Source organism: Stegastes partitus, unplaced genomic scaffold (genome assembly GCF_000690725.1).
Source record: "Stegastes partitus isolate 25-593 unplaced genomic scaffold, Stegastes_partitus-1.0.2 Scaffold74, whole genome shotgun sequence".
In the NCBI taxonomy this organism is placed as follows: Eukaryota; Metazoa; Chordata; class Actinopteri; family Pomacentridae; genus Stegastes; species Stegastes partitus.
This window is the reverse complement of record NW_007577805.1, coordinates 1,105,294-1,128,161: the sequence shown is the minus strand read 5'-3', so window position 1 is coordinate 1,128,161 and position 22,868 is coordinate 1,105,294. Positions and strand designations below refer to the sequence as shown.

At 42.3% G+C, this 22,868-nt stretch overlaps 1 protein-coding gene across 1 annotated transcript in view; it reads left to right on the top strand.

The window, feature by feature from the left end:
- The window catches only part of chrm2a (cholinergic receptor, muscarinic 2a), an 82,832-nt gene that overhangs the window by 30,661 nt on the left and 29,303 nt on the right, over positions 1 to 22,868 (top strand). The window contains exon 2 of the mRNA XM_008276495.1: positions 2,309 to 2,458. The gene's annotated coding sequence lies outside the window, so the exon portion shown is untranslated. The remainder of the gene's footprint in view (positions 1 to 2,308; positions 2,459 to 22,868) is intronic.

Here is a 22,868-nt window from a genome sequence, read left to right as displayed (position 1 = left end):
TCGAAATCATCCTCCTACATGATTAGAGAAGTACACTTCGGTTTGTGCATTGTCTGATCGTACTAACGGGTTTTCTTATTAACATAATAAATGAATTAGAGCACCAGAGATGGAGATCATTAGGCAGATTTTCACCACGGGGGAAATTATTTGGACAATGTATTGTCTAACTATGTGAGACAACAGCGATGCGTCACGCAGCCTCAGCATGTTTCACCCTCCTCCAAAAAAAGAAAAGAAAAAATCTTTCACTCACTAAAGCCCTGCTGGCGTTCTGCTGAAACGACCTTCATTTCTTCCAGGCAGCTGTTTTGTTTCAGAAGCGGGGAGGGTTTTTCTTTTTTTCTGTGATTTCTCTGCCGCCTCGTGTTCTGTGATTAGTCATAACAGTGAATGACATGCCGCAGACGGTAATAGCCGACGCGTCCACGCAACGGCATCCCATAAACACAAGTTGCTATCATGACACTACATCTCTCCGCCAGCGCAGACTGGCTTAGTGTACCGAACACGGCGGCCTCAGGGCTCAGGATTTATCCCATTATCGGCCGCTCCCGTCTCTTTCCCCCTCTCCTCAGCTTCTTCAGCTCTTCCTCGGTTCAAAAGCAGGTGTGACATTGTTTCGTTCTTGCTCTTCTTAAGTTGAAGACGCAAGCTTGTCGAGAGGTAATTTTAATAAGTGTGCAAGACTTGGTTAAAGAGATTTCTAAACCGCTTTCGCTTCCTCTAAGGTGCTCTAACTGAAATTTGCATTTAAACATGGAGGTGTGGATTTTGGTGACTCGTCGGGGAGTGAGAGTGAAAGTGCTGCAGCACTCTGGGATAATGGTCTCAGAGAGCCATACAGGGTGCTCACATACAGTGAACTCAGAGCCACGTTCATTTACATCAGAGGCTGTCAGAGCCACCGTCATCTTCTTTGGTTGTCGTGCAGGATGTGTACATTATGTATGATGGGGATTATAGGTCTGCAGGGACTGAGTACTGTATAATTTACAAAGTGAGAACTGAAACTTAAATTCCAGGCCAAGTCTATGACACTTTTCTACCCCTGAAATAGCATCACTGACTCAGGATCAAGCATGACCAGCGCAGAATTTCCAGGAAATACATCAGTCGATTGAATTTTTTACTTTTTTTGGCCTCTCCCAGTTTATTATACATTCAGCAGCAATACGGGAAATGCAACGCCTGTAAAGTATCAAGGTGGAAATGCCTGAAGGTTAGATGGAAGAAATTTACATTCTTACAAGAGGTGTTTATGATTCACACTACAAACAAGTGTTTCTGCTCCCTTATGTTCCCAAACTTTAACCTCCTGAACTCCAAGAAGTTTCTGGGCCTTTATGGCATAAACACGGGTTTTTAAGTTGATTACTCATAAAAATGAAGTTGTTTTAACAAGTTTTTCCACATAAGTGTTCCGTTTGTAACTATGGTAAGACAGTACAAGACACTACAAGTTGACAATTGTTTTAAAATGAAGTTTCCTTACAAAATGAATTAATTCAGCAACAAAATACTGTAGATATTTCACTACTTGGATGTTCCGTACACAGCCTGCAGTTCACCTGAAAAGTCAGAATTTTTGTCAAGTGACTCTTGGACACAACTAAGTCACTAATGGCTAGCCTGCCTGCTAGCCATTAGTGCTGCAGCAATGTTTTTTAAATGGCACATGTAGCATGAAGTGGTTTTAATGAGCTATCACAGTTTCAGGCTTACATTTGACAACTCTGGTTCAGATATATGGTGTCATTTTGCCATTCTTTCTCAAAACTAGGTGAGAAAGTAAAGACCATCTGTACATTTTTGTGTTAAATATTAAGCTAGAGCCGAGAGTCTGTTAGCTTAGCTTAGCATACACACTGTCAAACCCCATGAAAAACTAAAACTTACCTCCGTTTTTTTTGTATAGACAAACAGAGACATAAAATGTTGACTAGTGGGACTTTGATGTGCTGGTTGTTTGATTTTTAAACCTGTGAACACAACCATACCTGCTGTTGTCTCCATTTTGAGGCTTGAGCTATACAAGTCCTGTCTGTAGCTTCGTAGTCAACAGATGAAAATCTTGGAAAGAACATGCATTACCCAACAGGTTGACATATTTTGAACCATACTGTCTTTTGTCATGTGCAGATATCATAGATATACCTCTAAAAAATGTTGCCTTGTAGGGTCATCGAACGCAACCAGGAGTTTTAGCATCCAATACCTGCGTTCTGTCTGGAGTCGGGATGACATGAAGGTAGCTCTTCAACGCACCGTGTGCTCACTCTGTTTTATGTTTGTCCTTCTTCCACAGTGGCCATGGCTTTAAACCATGAAGCTGGAGCCAGATACGCTCATCGCTTCCTCCTGTCAAAGAAAGACTCTGTGGTGCCAAACTGAACGCACACCATCCGAATATGTCAACCGAGCGCAAGAAAGCCCAACGGACTGCTTAACACTCGCTGTAAGTACGGAGCCGCCGTGACTTGGGCGGTGATCGACTGTTTACTCACGACACTCCGACCGAGTCAAACCCCCCGAAAGAGATGCACTCATCCTGGGCTCTGACTCCGGAGTGACTCATTTCCAGATTATGCCTCATCTGTTCAAACATTGCAGTGAGGCGTCTCCACCACTCTCTGCACACACGGATTACACGTTGAAACTTCTTTAATTATATTTGACAAAGAGTTGCATCTGTCTTAATGTATGATGTGCATTATCGCTGAAATTGAATTTAGATATACTGATGCATGCTTAAAAATGCACACAGTTGACATATTTGCAGTGTATATTACATACTTTCTGTAAAGATGAATCATTTCACCGAGCTTCAAAACGAATGATTCTAAATGTATTCATCATAATGTTCATGGTTTTTGTCATCCACCCCTTAGTTTGTTGAATGTGTCACATAAAATCATGTTGTTTTCATATTAAGGCACCTCTGTGTGACATTTTTCTACCTTGTGAAAGGATTTACAAGAGGCACCAATAGACACAAATGAGCTCTTGACTATTAAGGAATGAGTTGTGAATCCACAAATACTGTACCTGTTGTGCTACAGGCACACCAAGACCTTGAACATGTAGTGCTTCAATTCAGGAGGCTTTAGAGCACCAGGTGGGTGCAAAAATGAATGAAAAAAACTCGGATAATCTCAGGTAAGTAGTCATGCGTGTTGATGCACATTAAACTGATATTTCATACGCAGTATTTAGCACAAACCGTCTGAACTTTGAAGCGCCGCAATTACAGTTAAGTCATTTTCCCGAAGTGGAAATGATTGCTCACTATCTGATTTTTAATCCTTTCTCAGTTTACTTCCAAGATTTGCAGTTACTAACCATGTTTTTATCTCTCTGTTTATGATTAAATTAGCATTTAAGCGTCTCTGAGGTCACCGTTTGTGCCTTTACACCTCATAACTTCGATGTTTTGCTTCGGTCTCAGCGCTCTTATCGGCTTCATTTCCGGCAGCAGCAGGCAACTGTTTTTGAGGAAAAAAAACTGTGATAAACCCACTGTACAACAACAACAACAACCCAACAGCTGACAGACACAGTTAGCGACTAGCTTGTAAATGTAGCTGAGGAAAGGAAAAAAAAAAAAAGCTGCTAAAGAGAAAGACATTTCCCTCAGGAGTTTGTGGAGACTGAGGCAGAGCCAAGAAACATGACCTCAAATGAATACTAAGGTTGTTCAGTGTCTGCTGGATTATAACCTTGTGAGGTAATAATATGTCTCTGTCTTGTTGGCAACCAGCTCCCCTACACAAATAATCTTTTAATGTAGCTTTAAGATAAGTGATTGACATTTAAATTGACATTACAGTGCATTTAAACCTCTGGTAATAGATCAGATTTATATAGCGCTTTTCTAAACTTAAAGTGAATACACTGTCAATTATTCATTCACACGCATTCAATCCGGTGGTGGTAAACTATGATTGTAGCCACAGCTGCCCTGGGGCAGACTTGTGGTGCAAGACTATTTGGCTGTCTTCAGTTCAGTCTTTGATTGGATGAAATTGAGTCAGTTTGAAATCATTTTTTGGTCAGTCCAAGCTGCACAGTGGCTCAGTGGTTAGCACTGTTGCCTCACAGCAAGAAGGTCGCTGGGTCGCGTCTTGGTGGGGGCACCGGGATCTTTCTGTGTGGAGTTTGCATGTTCTCCCCGTGCAGCGTGGGTTCTCTCCGGGTTCTCCGGCTTCCTCCCACAAGTCCAAAAACATGTTGAGGTTAATTGGTGATTCTAAATTGTCTGTAGGTGTGAATGTGAGTGTGCTTGGTTGTCTGTCTCTAAGTGTAGCCCTGTGATAGACTGGTGACCTGTCCAGGGTGTCTCCTGCCTTCACCCTGAGTCAGCTGGGATAGACTCCAGCCCCCCACGACCCTAGTGAGGATTAAGCAGTGTATAGATAATGGATGGATGGATAATCCAAGTGGACAAATGAGACACGGTCCCATGTGTCTATCAGACATCTCCAGCTGACTCTAGAGTTCAGATTTTGTTACTGCTGATGTCACTTGACCTAGAAAAGTCGATTGCACAGTTGTTACTTTGCCTATAAAAACTCTTTATCCTCCTCGGAAGTGCTGAAATAGGTGAGTCACTTTAAAGTGGGTGAATACTTATGCAGTCGCTTACTTAGTGTTTTATGTTTTTACTGAATCAACATCACATTGTAGAAATCTGCTTACACTTGGACATGAAAGTCTTTTTTCTGGTACATTCTTCTGAACAAAGTACAATTCTATAAACCATGATTCAAAAGCCAATTACTTCTTTGTATAGGCAATGCCTGTCGGTTCTGTTGATAGGAAAGAAAACAAAAATGGCTGGAGAACTAAAATACATAGACGCAAATGGCTTTATCCTGCCAATCTCAACAACTAGAATGGCATCTAGCAACAGGGCATCAACCACAATTTCCTGCATTAATGATATGTTTTCCCGTTAAGCCCTTGTAGGGGTAAGCAGCAGTGTTCACACTACAAAGTATAAGTGCTTTATGTGTCCAGGACCACCTCTGCAAGTGGTTCGAGAGACTGGATCAGATGTTGACATGTATTTAGTGCTGCCCCCCAGTTGCAAGTGCAATCAGGGTCACGGTTGTATCATGGTTGTTTTTCTGGCTTTTGGATTGTCAGACTGAGCCGTGGAGTTAACGCTGGTGTTTCCGATCATCAGAGGCTGGATCTCCATTGCAAAAAAAGCTTCTGATCTGTTACTTCTGCTTTAGCGAACTACATCTAAACACGAGCTGATTCTGTAGCAAATTCCCCCCGTCAGCTTCCTTCCTCTATTTACAATATTTGCATATCGGATTAGACAGCGATGCCTTTCTGATGCTTTGAGTCATGTTGTGAAGTTTCAAAAGTCATCAGATCAGATGTCACTCCATCGTAGCCACACGATCTCTGCAGACAAAAAAAAAAAAAAGGACACCATGTATAGCTATGCGCGAGTGCTTGATATCAACAAGCTCGCTTCTCACTCGAGGACTGTGAGTGGACATTATCAGCAGCTGTGGCATCTGCACACACACACACACACACACTCACACCACTGTTTGATGCTGTTCCACCAACAACACTGTCAAGAGCTCTGCCTCTTCATCATAGTGATGCTGTCCAGAGCCATATCTCAAATGGAGTTGCGGCTCTTTGAACTGAGATTGTGTGTAGCTGTGTGTGTGTGCGCTTGTCTGTCTGACTGCATATCTGTCTCTCATTTGCACCACAGTATACATCTCCTGTGTGTGTGTGTGTGTGTGTGTGCGTTCCTGTGTTTAAATGACTGCATATTCAATTGTCTGCCTTTCTGCCGTGTCCATGTTTGCTCACAACAAACACTCAACGGACTGTCAGGTCAGTTTCGTGTCAAGCGGAGCTAAATCCCTGGCACAGATTAACAGAAGAGGGCAGCACCGGCTTTTTGAGGGGGCAGGCGATCAGGGAGCAGTCGCACCAATTAGGAACCGGCAACCTGACCACCCCGGCCCTGCGCTCACCCTGGCTGGCTCCAGATAACGGAGCCCGGCACGCACACACATGGAAGGATCGGCATGCGCGGGGATGTGCTCGCCGCGCGCCCACTCATAACTTGGTAGCTAATACATATGCAACACCCCGCCAAACATCATCCATTAGCTGCAACAGGGGCTTGAGCGTGCAGCTAGAAGTGTCAAATATGCATGAGGGAGTGGAGGTCTGTGTCTCATAATCCCCAAGGCAATTAATACAATCGTTTCCAGGGCCAAGCACCTAGATGCACACATCAAACCTCTCACTGGGCTTGTTGAATTTTTTAGGTGGACTAATTTACGGATACTTTGGCCGGAGGCCCGCTTTTATGGATTGGCGCCGTCTGGAAGCCGACGTGTGGACCATACGTTGAGAATCGTCCACAGTGATGTATGGGGCAGTGGGCTCAGAGATTCACCGTGTAAAACACTGCTGGGAAACCGTGTTTAAAGATTAAAAGCAGTCTTTTTTGAAGCTAATGGTATCATAGCAGCAGCGGTGCTTTGACTTAGTGTTTGCTAATCTATGCTTCGTTTGAATTGTGGTTTAATTGCTTGGCTATGACAGATCCATGGAATTCAATCACTCAGTCCTACAAGTGTGTTGCTATTTTCAGAGGTTTTCGGCGAACCGTGTTACGTTTACGCAACACAAATATGGTATTTGTAGACTTCAGCAGTCGGGGAATTCAATTTTTTGTTCTCTTTTCATCGCATTTCTGTTCCTGCGGAGACGCTCCAGCCAAGCGCGTCGTCGTCCTCAGTATATTGTAAAGCATTTAATTCCACCTCGCTTTTCGTTGTTGCTTCTGCAGATGTTTTTAGCCTCCAGTCAGATATTGATTGAAATGTTCAGCCTAGTGTGAGGAGAGGGGGGCTGGTACTCAGAAGGCGTTGGTTTGGTGGGGAAAGGAGTATTGATTGCACTTAAAGTGACAAGATTGAGGAGGTTCACTTTGACATGTTATCCCTATTGCCGCCAACAGACAAAGTGCGGGCCAGAGGAGTAGCGCCTATTGATTTCTGCGATCATGAATGGCCTGAGACCCATGAATCAGGTGTCCGAGCTGCGCTGCTTCCAAATACGTCAAGAATTTCTCATGCCGCCGCGGTAATGTAAGGACTGACAGCCCATTTGATTTAAGAGGACAAGTAAATACTATGGTAATGAATAGGCCTCATGCACATTCTGACAGCTGAAAAGTCTCAGCTCTGGCAATAATACAAAGCAGACAGACTGGTAGTATATTTGAGAAGGCAGGTATTGCGGGCAGCCGGTTCGGGCATATATGGGATTCTGTTGTGCATAATTCACCGGTGAGGCATGAAGCTGATATAGCCTCTCCCCCTCTTATGATCATCCATCAGGTAAAATTGCTTTCTTCTAACATTAGGCTGTCAACGAGAAATAACAAATGTAGCCATGCAGAGCAACACATGATTACAGGGTAATAATGCCCCGAGGTCAGAGGAATGTGACCTCATTCAGAGCGCCTTGTTGAAGGCAGCAAGTGAAATACTGGTCGAATTAGACGAGGAGTCACCAGGGAATGGCTCATCTTCATCCGAGGTGACTGCTGTCAGGGGCCCCGAAGTGGCGTGACGTCTTTTTTTTTTTTTTTTTAATCATTGTAACTGCCATGTTTCATATAATTGAAAACATATCATTTTGACCACGATGTGCGGAAAAAGAAATGACTGGAGAAATGAAAAGGTCTTACAGTATGTAGAAGTGTGATTTGAATCCAGGGTCTTACGCAAAAACAGAACACATAATTTGACCAAATGGTAGTGGTTGAGGCTCTAAGCTACTGATCAGATCAGAAGTTCAAACCATAGTGTTGCGAAGCTGCCATTGAGGAAAGCCCTCAACCTGTACCTGCACTCTGACCCCAGCATTCGTGACAAATAAAAGCTTTTTCCTTCTTTTCATTTTAACATTAAAGTCAAAACAAACATGCAAATGATGACCCAACAAAGCATCATATCTGGTGCACAGTTTTTGGCGGAACAATGAAATCAGTGCAAACGCTGAAGGCGACAACAACAGTAGGCTTGATGCCGTGAAAACAGTCAAGCAGGAATATTTTTTTTAAAGAATGCATGTCAAGTCACTGCATGGAGGAGAGTTTAGACTCAGCTATCAGCGGCCCAAACAGGGATTGAACCTTACACATTAACAGCACAGAGCTCTGCCATTAATCTAAAACTACACACCGAACAGACATATGCTTGGAGGGCAGAGGGACGATTGTTACACATTCTGACAGTCCTGGGGCCTGTAATTACTGAGAGTGTCAATTTATATTCCAGGAGGAAGAAGAAGAAGAAGAAAAAAAAAGAAATCTTGGCATAGCAGAGCCCGTTGGCAGTCATGGGGTCCTTCACACATGCGTAGTCAACGTATGTGCTGAAAACTGTTGTGTCTGGTGGGCTCTTTGACCACTGCTCTCCTGCCAATAGTTTGAGGGCTATTTTCGAGGCCCCGCATTTGCTCTGATTGATATTGTGTAAATCCATCACTATAATCTTCCAGGAAATTGCACAGGCGTTTTTTTTCAGGGGTCTAATCGAGATCTGGGTAGCGCTGAGACTGAGTAGGAGTGAGAAAGTGGAAGGGAAAATTAAGGAGAGGCGAGAAAGATGGAGGAAAAAAGACCCGCACGGCTCGAGATTTAGAAAATATATTAAAAGAAAAAGGAAGAGACGGTCGGGCAGATTAAGGTGCGTTTGAGGAGAAGGAAAGCGCGAAATTAATAAGTAAACAAGATACAGTAATTGAATGGAGGGAAGAGGAGGGGAAGAAAAAAAAAAATGCTTGACACGCTTCAGTGATTGCAGTTTCCTCCATCCCTGTGTTCCCCTTCCTCTGTGTCGCCTGCAGGTCTCTGGTTCCATGTGCTGCATAGCCAATTACCCATGAAAATAAGATAGTGGAAAAGCCAGTTGCAAATGATTAACACACACTAAACCATCACCTATTGGATTTAGGAGCAGAAATGTGGATGCACATGAAAAGACAGATGTTGTTCGATATAGAGTGATGGAATTTTCACAATGGAGCTCGAACGCTACGTCATTATTCGTCAAATTATGCAATTTAAACAAAAAAAAGAATACAAGAGCAACGATGAACCGATGGAACCTGTATTCCTCTCCCTTTACTCGACACACAGAGGAGGCAAACACAGCGTGGAATATCATCACAGCAAGTATTTGCGCGTGCTTGTGGGGGGTTAACTAAATTGTGAGGTCTAGGTGGTATTGTTCGTGGCAGGGAAGGACTCAAAGGACATTTTAATGAATGAAGCTCGGGGACCACGGTGATATAAGCTGTCGCGGTGAAGGCAGAGGTATGCCGTGTTTGTCATATAGACGCTGAATTATTGAAAGGAGATCTGCACACTTGATAATTTGCAATCCAATTTGTTAGAATATTGCAAGAAAAACAAAAGTCAGATTTCAGAATTTTGGAGCAAAATAAGCAAATACATTTATGCTCTTTGCATTAAGAAAAAAAAAGTCCTTCACCCTGAAGTCCAGAGCTCAGTTCATGTCCATAGTTGCCAGCAAAAGCTGAAACAAGTGGCTGAGAGGCACTTTTCTGTTTGACGAGTTAGATGTGACAGCGGACTCTGCTCAGCCTTGGGTAGTTTCATGTGTGTGTGAGCTCAAATAAAGCAATGGTGTGCAAATATATTCTTAGAACAACTTTGTTCTGCTTAAAATTCCACCTTTGATACATTTTATTTGTTACCTACATCTTTTTTTTTTTCCTACGCCCCTCTCAGCTCCTAATCAAAACGCAGGAGGCAACAGGGAATTTATGTGCATACATACATCTGTAATGTTACGAGTATGAATTTCTCTGACGCGGTAATATATTTTAATCATCTAAGGATTTTAGTGATTCAAATGAGCAGGTTTTTCCAGCTGGGTGGGATTACCGATGGCGGGCTAAACGGCGTGCCGGATCGTGTTGCTGCCTGTGCAGGCGCTTGTATTCCTGTGTTTATTTCATGTGTCGCTACCTGCGTGTAATGAGCATCTGACCCCGTGTGGATCATTTCCCTTCTTGGTTTTAATTAGGTTGTAAATGTCAACATATGAAGCGTTCTCTTCCGCCATGTGAAGCATGTGCCCAGCGTTCGCCGTTTGTCTCGCTGGGCAAAGGACTGCTGTTCGTCTTTTGTCACATGTTGACTCGGACAATTAGAGAATGTGAATGGCTCAAAGGCAGCGCCAAGAATAGCTACCTGAGGCGTCTCGCACTTCCTGACCTCCATTCCCCCCTCAACATGCATCACAACAGAAGCGGGAGATACGTGTCCTGGCAACCACCAATTAGGGCCACATATCCTTCACATAAGGGCTATTGCTTAATCAAAGCTCGGAGAATAATGAGCTAAAGTAAACAGTAATTACCAGAACCAGGTCATTGATTACAGTTCTGTCTCCGACTTATCCTATGGGAATCTCGAAGAAATTCCCATCTCCAAATACGTGCTTGATTGCAACACGTGCCCTTTTGGTTGGCAATAAATTCCATTTATCTCTGTTGAATTTGCACCAAGTATTATTCATAGTGCTTTCATTTGGACACATGTTGCCAAATCTTGCTGTATTCCACATGGAGATTGATGACTCCTCCTCCCTACTAGACATATATTCACACCACAACCATTTATACAGCGTGTGGAGATTAATCCATTCATGTTGCTCGTATCGGCAGTGTGAATTATGCATGTCATATAGATTTGCCCTCTATTGAAGAAGAGGGGAAAGACATGAGACATGACTGTGCAAGCATTAGGGACAGAGCAGCATGGACTTGGAAATGACTGATCAGTGGAGGTTATTCCAACCTGGGACAGAGCCAACTGAAATCCAACAGCAAGAGGTCAATCCCATTGAATGCTTACAAGTTGCATGAGACCTCCCTAAAGGGAACAGTGCAGCATATGTTGTTTACTTACTCCTTCTAGGTTATAAAGACAGGCGTTGTCCTTCAGGAGTGCAGTGAACACTTGGAATTAGCATAACGTTGGACTACTGGACTGATTGTACACAAACCCCCTGTTAGCCATAACTAACTAGCAAGGTACGCACCAACTGTGTGTGGGCAGGGGGTGTACCAATTACAATTGGACATTCCCATTAAATTCCTTGCAACAACTTTGCCTTCCGCAGCAACTGAATACACATTACTATTCAGTTTAGGTTAGGCAAAGATCAAGGTTTGGCAACTACAACACCTGGTAGATTCTACAGCCCCTTTTCTGGTCATTGGTTCAACAGCTAAAAGTTCATATTCAGGTATCAAAATGACATATTTAGCATCAATAAATATCTTCATGCTTTAAAATGGCTTAAATGGAACTCATTACTGTTGCTTCGTCTGAAATGCGCAGACCCTTCCTGTCTACCGCACTCACTGCAGCTCGAGCACACCAGCTCACCTGCACCTCTGCTCAAACACTGGAAAACTGCTCGACTCCACACAATGGCAAGTTGTAATATTGCAATATTTCAGCTCCAAATATCAAACTGGAAACCATTTCTTGTGAACAACAAATTGCAAAGCCCCACCACAACATTGGTTACTTCATGGATTTGTTATGTATAAAACCTTAGAAGTCTGAATCCATGTTTATGAAACAGCCATGCTCTTGACTGCATACTTTTCTTAGTATATGTCCTCTAGCATATATATATATACACACACATATACACACACACACACACACACACACCATACACCATATGGATATGTTAACAAGCTAAGAAAAGGAAGTTAGATTTTCACCAGAGGGGCTCTTTAAGGAAAGGTCAGTTCATATGTTAATATCAGTCTGTGACCAAGCATGAATCACTACCACTACTGTCTCCCCCACTAGATGTAGGGCACTATTTCCTACTCCGTCCACACATTTTGCTCAGGACCTTCTCTTTTCCATGTGTTCGTGTAGTTGGGTCACAACCTTTGGATAAAAGCTAAATTTTTCATTCCACTTGTACAACTCTTGACTTGCATGAATCTAAATTGGCCAACTCATATCTCACCATTTACATCATGTCTCCTCTAAATCCTCCTTAAGAGGGGGTCTTTTTTTCCCCTCCATATGTCGAAATCCCTTAACCATCTGCAAATGTTTGTAAAAATTGTTTAGCATTTTTGGAAAGTCATTTGTGCTCTTTAGAAAAACACTAAAACAAAAGACCAGCTAATGGATCATTCAGGTATAAGTGCTTTGCTGGTTGTATCCATTTCCCATAAATGTCTTGGTAATACCTAAATCACATCCTGACATAAAGCTATGTGAATTTTAATGTATTCACATTAGGGTACTCTAACGTGGCCACGGCAAAAGAGCAACAAGGGAAGAACATTAATAGCGTATCAATCAAAACAGCATTATTGTGGTACTGTAATGACAAAAAGGTATTATGTTTGTACATTATTTGTCTGCCAGGGGGGTTAAGAGCCATCATAACGGGTGGCTGGTCATCTGAGCTGCTCTCTCAGATCACCGCCATTCATTGCGGTTATAACCATTAAAATAGATACTCTCGTAAAAAGAGCACACATTACCTCTCAGTGCGCATTCATTATACTGTGCATATCTTAAACAATCGTAAACACTGTTTTATCACAAGCCATTTTCCAGCAAATCAGTGATGGAAAGATTCTCCGGCGCCACAATTTGCATACATGTTCCAGCCAGTCAGCGTGTGGGTAACATGAAAAATGCAATTTTCTGCGTGGCTTCCCACTCTCCAAGATGTCAACTGTACGACGGAGAGAGCGTACGCCACCTGCGATCGCGCTGACATTTTCTTGTGAGTTTTTTTTACAGATGGTACAAGAAGACTTTATTGAAAAAAGTTGTTATTGGAAAGGGTCAAACCTCAGTAAAGGAAAAAATAAAAATGTAACTTGGCCATAAACTTTTGCAGTCATCCCTCATAGCCTGGAGTGCTGGACAATAAAATGCTTGCATCAAGTCAAAATGGCCTACAATAATGGCAGCTTGAGAGAGGATGAAGATGAAAATGCCTGTGGTCACTGCAGGTTGCCTCATATGTAGCGAGGTTGGGAGTGTTTAGATTGTGATGGGAGATGATTGTGTAGCATGTCCAATTTGCAGGAGGCTACCTAATGTGAAAGGATGGCAATTAACATTTGCATTTTTATTGACAATATCCAACCTTGGGCTTTGTTGACATATAGGTATAATTGTACACTGTAAAAACTGCAAATGTTATTCTTTGGCATAAATATCAATATGTGAAATAAATGGAACCTTAAATTATCAGCATTTAAAGTAACAACTGAAATATAACTATCAAACCAAGCTGGCCAACATAAGTTAGCGACTTTTGTTCTAGCGTTGAATCTTAAAACTGAAATGCAGGACTTTGACATATAAACGTATGTCTGTTATATTTATACCAAACATGTTGACAGAATGCTAAATAATCCCATCGGTGCCAGGTAGATTTCAAATCAGGTTCAATCTGGGGACATTCCTGTGCTGGTGAAGTGGTAGCAATTCGTTTTACATTAGCAGGGAACGATTGCTGAACCAGAACACAACAAGGAAGCAACCACAGCAATAGAGATGAAGATAGTTACAGTAACTAGGAGTTATGACGGAAAAACCTTGATGGTACCAAATAAACATTTCTGATGCTCCAGATTAATAAAAAACCTCAGCATGCAGGGGAAAAATTACAAAAAAAAGGCAAACAACCAGTGCCTGTTTGTTTTTTTTTGTAACGAGGCGTACCGACCAAAGGGTGGACTTGTCAATTACAAGGTAGCTATGCCCTAAAGCATAACCTATTTTATTCTAAATGTGATGATTTATAAAATAAACACCATGCTGTAGTGTTCCTAAAACATCAAATTAGCAACTGAGACCATAAAATAAAGAGGAAAATGTGCACTGAAATAACAAATCAAGCGAGAAATTGGATCATTTTCTCACAGACGTCCATACAACTGGACTTGTTGTTGCGACCAGTGGAGTCGACCCCTGCTGGCTGGTAGAGACACTGCTGCATTGTCTTCACTTTCAGCCAGGAGGCAACATCCATCCTTTATACAGAAGAAAACCAATTTTCTCTTGGTGTGTATGTTCTCCTCTGGTATGAAAATCTCATAATAACTCTAATTAGTTGGGTTAGTCATTTTCAAGTTTTTGGCACATCTGTAGAAGTATTACAACCTTGTCCTTTTCATTTTAAGACTCCTGCTAGCTCCAAATAGAACAAGTCTGAACACTAAAACTGGGAAACAAGACAAATGAACTTTCTTAGATGTACCCTGTAGCTCTATCAGTACAACCTCAATGTTGCTGTATATCACAGACAACAGTAGCACGATTAAAGCAAGATAAGCCTTGATCGCACACAAGTTCTTCATCCAGTGTTTTAGTGGCACTATGAACAGAGGAAAGCTATAGATGTGTAAAGAAGGACTGCCTTTACCCCCTTGTGAAAAGTATAAACCCAGTTTCAGGTAGGCTGTTACATTTACTATTGGCTACCGGCTATGGAAGCCCTGGTGTCAGTGGAGAATAATATATTTTTTCATTTGTAAGTTCTGCACTTGACATGTGAATTACTCATACCAAAAAAAAAAACTATATAAATAAACAGAAATTCTAGGTGGAAATTCCCTTGAAGTGCAACTAAGTCTGTGTGACACTTACTTTCAGTTCATTTGTTTCAGTGAAATGTCCTGCAGCGACCACAAAATAATAAAGAGAGGAAAGGAGTTCAACCAACAGCACATCCAGAGCGCCATTTTTCTCTGCCAGCAGAGAGTAAATGAAGGGATTTCTTCCAGGGTCACATATGGCTCCCTGCTATTTTGTATCCAGAAATTCATCCATCTGAAAAATTCAAGTCCTCCAAAAGGGTTTCATGATCAACCGCTGGAGATAAAGTGCTCTCCGAGGCCAAATCAAGCTCTTACATCAGTGACAGACTTTTTTTTTGTTCAGTTTTTCCCCGCTACATAGACAAACCTTTGGCTGCCCACGTTAGATCAGTGTTTTGACATGAATAGACCCGTGGAGAGTTCAGCCAGCCACACGGTGTCCAAGATGTTCAATTTATGACAGCCCGTCCACTCCTGTGAGGGTTTCGATTCAACACATCAATAGCACTCAGTAATTTCTAAACAGAATGAATGAGTGGTCCGTTGGGAGTCTCGGAGAAGAGACAACGAAGCGAACCACAAGGAGCTCTCCTCGTCCCGCTGCGTTTTCCGTGACAGGATTATTCTTGTCACTGTGACACATGGTAATGTAACTTTCTCTTCTTCCAGTCTTTGCCGTCTGCCTCTAAGAGCACTTCTGCGACACATTTGTGAGAATAAAACTATAATGAAGTGGCTGAGGTACAAGGGTTTGAACTTTTTGGGGCTCTTTCGGTGCACCGTCTCTGCACTTCACACATGTTCTTTCAGCGTAGCTCCAGCGAAATCCTCCGGCGGTCCGACGTTGGCGAGCAGCACCGCGGCGGTTCGAATCCGCAGCCAGAGAGCCTCGGCAGGACAATGAGCAGATTTGGGGCAGGAGAAAAACGGATACCTGTCTATGTCTATGTGAGGTGTCAGCATTTGATTAATGCTCGACATCATTGCGCATTTGGACTCGGGCAGGCTGATAAACTGAGAGAAATTGCTGATGGATGGCCACCTTCCCCCCCGAGATAAGGCTCATTTCTCTCCTTGGGATGTAGGCAATACAGAAACTAGATATTTCTATTTTGACATTAAAGACCTTTTGTGTATCCCATTGGGGATCTTATTACCTGTTGGTTCACCGCAGCAAGATGGCTTTGACTTTGTGCACTCGTTCATGAAATGGCTTGAACACTGGCTGAAGGATAGACAAGTGCAGCTCTTTCCAGACACACTCGCAGTGCAAAATATTGAAAAACGCACAAGATAGAGGAGCTTAAGTGGCAACCTAGTTTGCAGCGAAGCTTCAGCGGCGCCACGAAGGGCACATAAATGAGTAATCAGTCTGCTTGTGTCACTTAAAACATTCATTTAACATTTAGATTTAGGTGTCAGAATTCATTTTCAACATCAGAGCATGTCTTTAGAGTTAAGTGTGGTTACTTTTGGAACAAAAATAAGCATTGAGACATGAGTAAATGCGCATAAATTCACAAATATCTGGATGGTTTAGGTATAAAATGTGAATTGTACAATGCAGGTTGAAACAAAAACACTTAAAACATGCAGGAGTCTCTCAGAAAACTGACATTGCCAAGGTCAGGCATACACTAAAATGCAATCACTGGTTATATCAGTGCTCGAGATAGCTGATGATTAGGACAAACTCAGCAGCTATACTCCTGATCAATTACATGTACGCAGGCTACAAATAGTTGAAGCGGGCAGAAGCCACATTTGTCCTAAATCACGCATCACAGCCTGATTCACAGACGTCACACGGCACCTGCAGGACCACGTTTCATTAAGAGGATCCTCTCGTTCCTGCCTTTAAAAATCAACAGCAAATGAACATGGCTGGGGTGCAATCTGCATATTATAGTAACTGCAAATTCCTCTCAAGAGCACATAATGTCACTTTCATTTACCCTAAGGGCGTGCCTGTTAGGAAGATTTACAGTATCTTCCAGGTACCAACAATTGATTAGCGGTGATTCCCGGTGGAGCAGAGTAAATGAAATGTCAACATCTATGTGAAATGTGATGAAAATTAATGGTATCCTACATGGAGGGGAGGGGAAGGGAGAGGGAGGAAGTGGGGGTTTAAGTGCAGTCGAGTTGTCATGTGGTGAGACAAGTAAAATTATGGCACCTGCTCCACCAGCCATCTAGTGGACAAAAGTTGTTGAGAGGGTTTAGTTCATCCAAATCACAAACTACAGCAATAAGAGATGCACATTTTAAATAATATCCTCAACTGGTGGTTCATCAAGTAAATCAATAATTAAAATGATTTTTTTATTTTATTTTTTAAATCAGTGGATGTTTATCAATATGTCAAAATCTTTTTTTAACAGCTGACACTTAATGTTCACTAAATCAGCTTGGTTGCATTCAGAATTTAAAGAACTGATAAACACCACAATATGCAGCACATGAGCTGCAAGCTTCCACAGTTAATAACCTGTAACATTATTAATCTGTTCACAGCGGTTTGAAATCAAAACATTCCTCATACCTGATCGACATGATGAAGTGGCTTGTTCACTGTAGTTAATGTTAGTTCAGCTGCTGCCTGTGTTAGCATTTGAATCTCTTACTTAGCACGTAGCTTGATGAAATAATCAACCGTGCGATAACTTTTTCCACAACTTGATGCTGCCGAGTTCATCCGACATTTAACATTTATACAGCAGGGAGGTTTTGACTTGTGCATCCCTTATGGGCGATCAGCAAACACACCTGTAACTCCATCCATCCTCTAGTGGTGGAACCAGGTACTACAAGAAATCTACAATATATTTGCTCACTTTTAACTGCACGTCTTTCCTTTTTGCCCATATCAGTTAATTGATTAAATTAGCCATTGGCATCCCTTGTAGCAATGGCAATTTTTTTTTTTTTTCATTCATGAAAGTATATGTGGTTTTTATGGTGCACAAAGTATTATAAAACCTAAGAAAAATTTCCTTTGTAGCACAGTGTTGCACCACTCAGGACAATCCCTAATCTATGCTGGCACTGAATGTAAACTACAACCCTGTACGATTTGGATATCATTTCAAAAGTGCTGATCATTTTTGTTTTTTCCATGAGTTGCTGTTATCTCAAAAAATGTCAAACAGAGCAACAAATAAGTCAAGATGATAATTAGCAGATATTTTTTGCACATTAGCCAGCAAGTTGTGATAAACTGTAGAGGCTTTCAATGCCACTCGACACAATGTTTTTAATATTAAAATTGATAAAATGAGTGGGTGTAATGTAAAATGGGATGCTCAAAATGACAGACCTGCATACTAATTTGAGTGAGAGTGGCAAATGGAGTAAAATGTAAATTGATGTTAAAGTGTAAACAAACAGCTGACAGGACAAACAAAAAAAGTTTGTCAGGTTGAATATGACCTAATTTGGGTGAACTAGCAACAACCCTTTAAATGAGAAAACAAATTGTTCATTATAGCATTTTAAAAGAAAACTCCCTTCAGAATGGAACGTATTGTTTAAGTCCTGCTTCAGCTTTCGGAAGCGTAGTGTGCATTGGGCCGACTCTCCTGTTGTAAAGCCAGTGTTTTGGGATGGGCGGGGGCATTCTGCCTCCGGCTCAGAGGAGTTCACCTTTTCTAATCTCTGTCATACACCTTCCTCGTCTGCTCACTGTAAATTATGAGCTACATTCACCGCGGTTGATTTAGCCGCGCTGGTAATCGTATTAACTAATCCCACTACTGCATGGTAGCAACAAGACATTGTTCGGTAACTTTTCCTTAAGATGCTTAGGCTGGCAGTGTGCCAGACATGACTCTATTCAACCGTTCTAATATTTTCTTTTTTGCTAATGAATGTCAGCTCACCTTGATCTGCTCTGAGGACATTTGTCAGCCTGAGTCACGATTTGTAGCAGTCCTGTGAGCTGAGCAGTAAAGGGCAGTGAAGAGGACAAAAATCACATAAAAAATGCCAGTTAGAGCTTTTTTTTTTTTTTCTTTAACACTAATGCTCTTTGTGTTAGGCCATTTCTTGTTTCTAGCAGTCTTTTATTGATACTGTATTTAGACTTGGAACTCCATTAACCTTAAATGTCTTGGTTACATGCGGGGCCACAGAGATAAAACATGGCAAGGAATCCCTCAGGCATCTAGACCGAACTGAATGACTTCAGGAATGCAGGCAGAAAAATGACAGATATGGTGTAAGAATGTGTGAATTCTACAAGCCCTGACTGTATGGTCAGACTGGAGATAGGGCACATAGTAGGAACTCACCAATGGAGAAATAATGCAAACCGCAAGAGAAAAGCTTTTTTCCTCTTGTCCACTGCCTACATTACATGAAATATGACCAGACAGACTGAGTCCAGAGCCACTGCGAGACAAGCAAAACTTCCAACTCAACAGTTGATTATCAAGCATTTGGATCAACTTTCTGAGACAGTACTAAATTTAGAAGCACCATTTCTTGCTTGTGAGTGAGTAGCAGCCCTACAATCTGCAAATTTACTCAAATTTGCTCAGCACCTACTAAAGAAAAGGCCGAGCTAAACTGGACAAGCCAAAAATGACAATTTAAACATTTAATTCCAGTACAACTCCTGGAAAATCACAGCATGGGTATGAGAATGCATGACTATTGACATTCACCAAGTCTGCAGCCATGGTTCATTGGCGGAAAATGGGGAATTGCTCCTTGGGTTGAAGGCAAGTTGCTGCTCCAAGCAAAGGAGTTCAACTATCTTGAGATTTTGTTGACGAGTGATGGTACAAATGGAGTGCAGGGTGGACAAACAGTTTGGTGCAGAGTCATCAGCAATGTGGGCATTGTACAGGATTGTCCTGGTGAGGAGGGAGCTGAGCATGATGGCAAAGCTCTCAATTTACCAGCCAGTCTACATTCCAGCCTTCACATTGGGTCATTAACTCTTGGTAGTGACCGAAATAATGAGGTCAGGGATTCAAGATACTGAAATGAGATTCCTTTGGAGTGTGGCTGGGCTTAGTCTTAGAGATAGGGTGAGGCGCTCGGAATAGAGTCGCTGTTCCTTCGTGTTGAAAGCAGACAGCTGAGGTGGTTCAGTCATCTGATTAAGGGGCCTCCTGGGCACCTTCCTCAAATTGGTTTTCTGGGCAACTGGGAGGAGTTCCCGGGTAGACCCAGAACTCACTGGGGGGATTCTCATTTGGCCTGGGAAGTCCCAGAAGGAGCTGGCGGTAGCGACGCCTTGAGTTTCTTGCTTAGCCTGCTGTCACCGCAACCTGACCTCAGACTGGATGTATGGATGGAGGAATTGATGGATGGATGGCTATATGGATCGATGGATGGCCTATTCAGTAAGGGTGTGCTGTGCTGTTGTGTTCACAGCTCTTGATGATGTCCCCGATGATTTCGTTGCTGAGGCAAGTTTTTTGGGGGTTTGTCCAATGCAGGCAGGACCGAAAGAACCAACATGAATCAACATTTCCCCCCTTTGGTCATTTCTCACCAACCCTCTTCCTTTCTGTTTGACTGGGAAAAATCACTGTTTCACCAGCCATTACCCCACAGTCCCATTCATCTCATCCAATCGGAGGGCCAGCAGAGAGGACAATCTGATCAATATTCCAAGAGGGGCACATATAGTACTGTCAAATATATGGGTCAGACACACATTCATTTACTCCTTCATGATTTCCTTGCACATGATTGCCACTGTATCAATAGTAATTATTGTTTGCTTCAGAATTTAATTGTTACGGTATTTTATCAATAAATGTTCGAGCAGTTTTTACAAAGCGATACTGGAGTTTCCAATGGATTCCAGAAGTGCTGCCTGCTGTCATTACTCCTGAAGCTTTCACTTCAGCTCGATTTACAACACCAATCATAAATATTGGTTGCACTTTTGCCAAAAGGCCAAGAGTAAAGCATATTTTTCATCTATTTGTGTCACCAATAGTTCACATTCTGTATATTTCACTGACAAACAACTCAAGTCCTTTTTTGGCCATACAATAGCAGATCTGTGTTGTGAATAATTCAACTGACAGGCTGATGGGTGACTTCAATCATTCTTTGACTGTCAAATAAGTATCAGAGGCCACAGACAGAATCATACTGCCATAACCACCACATAATTACAAATTATAGTCCTGAATGGGACTGTAAAATTGCCTTCTGTCTGTGACAAAATGGTTCCAAAGGGAGCGAAAACTTATTAGATGTAATACATCATTTTAACTATACGTTTCTTTGCATTTTGACTCAGCATTTGGGATGGAACATTACTCACAGAAGGGACCTCATACTGACCTCTTAATTGTGTGTTCATCTATGGTTTAAATAAGACTCAAAGACTTCCAACATGACCAGGTCATAAAGTTCTGTATCACTTGTGAGTTTGTGTAACTTTACATTAGCAACCTCAGCATGACATATTACAGATTGCAGCCTTTGACACTGGAGATAATTCAGTTTAGTTGTCAAGATGAGTGGCTCAGTGTCTGAGGTATCCTTTAGAAAACCATTACTGGGATTTGTTATTCAGAGAGAAACGAAACCCATGAACCTTGTCCTCCTTGAAGTTTAGTATAATAGGTAGGAGGATGAATAGTGCACCAAAAAAAAAAAAAAGAGGTGACTTGACTAAATACTTCTAGTTAAGAAGTAGACTGACCAGGCTGCTGCTTTATTCCATTCTATTAGCTGCACCTGCTTTATTCTGTAGAAGGAGCGTATACCAGCTTGGGTGAGAGGCAGGTTACATCCTGGACAGGTCACGGTTGCCATTCATTCGAAGGACTAACACAAAGAGACAGACACTTCATGCACACTAACACCTACGACCAATTTAGAATCACAGCATGCAGGTCTTTGGACTGTGGGAGAAAGTCAGACCACCTGGAGAAAACCAACACCGGCAAACTCGAAACAGGAATGGTACAAACTCGGCTACTTCTTGCTGTGGGGCAACTATCATAACCATTGCAACACTGTCCCACCTACATATGCTGTATATGTGAAAAGCAAGGACTGAAGCCTTCTCAGTACCTTAAGAACATACCTTGCAGTATACAGTGACATCGCCATGCACGTGGGTTTTGAGTTGCAAGTAAATTTTCATTTTTTGCAGCCCGCATCGTTCTGAATTCCTTTGACAATCCAGCTGATGCTCAACTTTTAATGAGGAATCCGACATCACTGGAAGACTTTGAACTGTTTCAACAATTTAATTTCCCCCCCAAACTTTATTTCTAACTATCAGCAGTATTATCAAATGTCACACTGCTATACCAATTTGCCTAAATATGCCACTAACAAAATATGCACTTTTGAACTTCTGGCAATTACATCAGTGAAATCTGTAGTGAGAAAAACCACCCTTGGATGACGGAAGCTGGCAGAGGAAAATGGCTTTGAGGAGCTCTCTGCTAAGAGTGTGCAGTGACCCATTACTGAAGTCTGGCCTCTCTGGCTGCTCAATACAGCCTCCCAAGTCTTTCACGCACAATGCTGCTGCTTTTATTACTGAAGGGGTCATTGATAATGGTCCTTTCATGACTGTTTCTGAGAGCTGCCGAGTGCCCACGGACCGTGCGGTTGTTCATTTCAGTACACATACCGACACACAGAGGAGGAATCTGATGTGCATAATGAAGCGTCCACACATGCGTTGGCTCTTAGTTGAAATTTAACATGCAAGTTTGCTCCCTCATTCCCTAAGAACATCTCTCCATATACACAAGAGGATGACAACCTTCAGCCTTCGATGCAGCTGCTAATCTGGGGCCATAAATCAAATTGGCAAAGCCACTCCCTCTCAGCCTCAGTCACATAAAGGCAGCATAACTGAGTGGAGCATATTGATGCCAGCCCCTGGAGTCTAGCTGCAGTCGTCCAGCTGGACCGACGCCTGGCAGTGCTTCTGCTTGCTTCCTGCCATTGCAGGCACACAGCGCTTAGCAGTGGTTTATCAAACCCACTGTGCCATGAAAGCATGACAGCGTGAGGCCTGCAGATTAAAACCACTCTGTACTCCGTCATTGCACGAGGAAACACACAACACCCTGTAACAATAGATTTGACAAAAGTCATAGCTCTGGGTCACAGCCAGACAGAATTATCACTTCCTTGCCATTTGCCTCTGCCGAAAAAACAAAAATACACTGAAGTCTCAT